Raw genomic sequence first — 2,254 nt, forward strand, 5'->3', positions numbered from 1 at the left:
TGTATATGTAGATACATATATATATACATACACACATCTATATACACACAGATATGTTCTATCATAAGTGTACTATAATCTATGGTTGGGAGTGGGGTGGGCGGCAGGGCACTTAAGATGAGACAAGGGAGGTGGAGAGCAAGAGCCACATAACCCCCTCAGAGGAACAATAAAGCATTACTAAAGATACACTCTGGCTGTGTGGCTGTCTTTGCTGAGGTGATGGGTTAGGGACTTGGTGTTAGGGTCAGAGGTTGTGAGCATTACTGGCCTAAGACTCAGGGAGGTCACAGGAGGAATGGGGGCAAGGCCTCAGCTCTTCTCTTTGGGAGGTGATTTGGGGGTGTCCAGGCAGGATTCTAAGAAGCCAGGGCTTGGGCAGAAACTGCAGACCCCATCCCCTTTCTTAGCCAGGGTCCCCCAACTGAAAAGCGCATGAACATGACCTCAAGAGTCCTGATAGTAGTCATAGAGAGAGATGTTCTGGCTATGCTCTCCATTTTTCCCTTGCTATACACAGCTTGGGCTGAAGGACAAATAGTGGAGACCCAGCCCCTGGAGGCTGGGGGAAGCTGTTGCACTCATAAGCCAGGTTATAAGAGGTCTGAGCCCCCTGTAGCAACTCTTGGCCTGGTTCTAGTGGCCAGCAAAACCCAGGAGACTAGAAGGGCCCCCTTATTTTGACTTCCCTGGAGAAATAAACTTGCCTCTCCTTGGTTACTGTAGCCAGAAAATTCCCAGCCTCTAAGGGGCAGCTAGAGAGAGTATAGGCTTTGCAGTCAAATCTGTGTTTGCATCCCTTGAGTGCTGTAGAGTAGCCTGGATATCTCTCTCTCTCTCTCTCTCTCTCTCTCTCTCTCTTTCTCTCTTCCTCCCTCCCTCTCTCCCTCCCTCCTTCCCTCCCTCTCTTCCTCTCCCCCCTTCTCTCCTTCCTTGTAGGGAAAACAGGGATACCTTGTCACAAGTCAGCCTCAGTAAGTCATCAGGTTGGCCTGCCCCTGTCTGCACCGCTACCCAGCCTGAGCAGGTCAGGGTGCCTGTCAGGTCCCATTTTACTGTCACCTCCTTCCATTCTCCTGGGTTTAGCTGCCCCTACATACCTTTGTTATTTCCTCACTGCTGCTGCCTGGGTGTCTGGGGCTAGCCCTGGAGAGGAGCAAGGTGAGCAGAGGGCCTGTTAGCCCCTTGCCTTTGAAAAAGCAATTTGTGTTTTGGGGTGGGAGTTGGCTCAAGCAGCACTGGTGTTAAGGAACTACTGAAGCTCTGGCCAGTAGTTTTCAAGGCAGGCAGCCAGGGGGCTTTCTGGCACAGACACTGCCCCACATGGGCATGAAAGGAGGCTGGCTGATGGTACAGAGGATGGGGTTGAGCATTCTGTTAATGGGTGGTATGAAAATCACCACCCATGTGATTGTTGCGAAGGACAGGAAAAGAGTTATGAGGGAGGCTCTTGGAAGGATTTGCCCAACCATTCAGCCCTAGACTCTGCCGCTCTGGACTAGCTGCCCAGTGTGGTTCCCTTATGTCTGGCTCTGGGAGAGGCAGTGCCAAGCAGGGGAGCTTCTCTGCACCTTAGTGTCATTCCTCCTACACAAAGCAGAGGCTTCCATGCTTGCCTAGCTCTGCCTGGATTACTGTGCAGTCCATGAATGCACTGCCATGGCCAATAGACATGGAATAGGTGTCATGATGATGAGGCTGCCCAGGCCCCTCACTACCACACACATTGTGAACATCATCCATAACCATTTCTTTCTAGCCCTCAGTCTTATATCTCCACCCACCCTGAGTTGGCCTTTCCCTTTCCCTGGTGCCAGAGAGCTCTCACCCTCAAATTCCCAACACCATTGCCTATACTTTCTTCTCTTCTGCTTCTATTGACCCAGTACCTCAAAGAAACCAAGCTGTGGGTGAAGCCCACGTGGGAATTGGACAATCTATGTGTGAGATTTTTATCTATTATTTTCTAGTACTCTGTTGCTGGAATGGCTGAGGGTCAATGGTGGACAGACTCAGGTTCACATTGCCTATATCATTGCCTGGCTGTGTGAACTTTAGTGACACATCAACATTTCTGATTTCTTTTTCCTCACAGAAGATAATCATTTATATCTTGCAAGGTTGTCAACAATGTTAAATGAGCTAATGTGAACGTGGCTGCACAGTGCCTAGCAGATAGTGGACATGAGTATGTGATAGTTTCCTCTGCTCTGCTTCCTCCCTGCCAGTCAGGCTCTGTGGAGAAGGCGTAGGC

Source organism: Myotis brandtii, unplaced genomic scaffold (genome assembly GCF_000412655.1).
Source record: "Myotis brandtii unplaced genomic scaffold, ASM41265v1 scaffold1418, whole genome shotgun sequence".
In the NCBI taxonomy this organism is placed as follows: domain Eukaryota; kingdom Metazoa; phylum Chordata; class Mammalia; order Chiroptera; family Vespertilionidae; genus Myotis; species Myotis brandtii.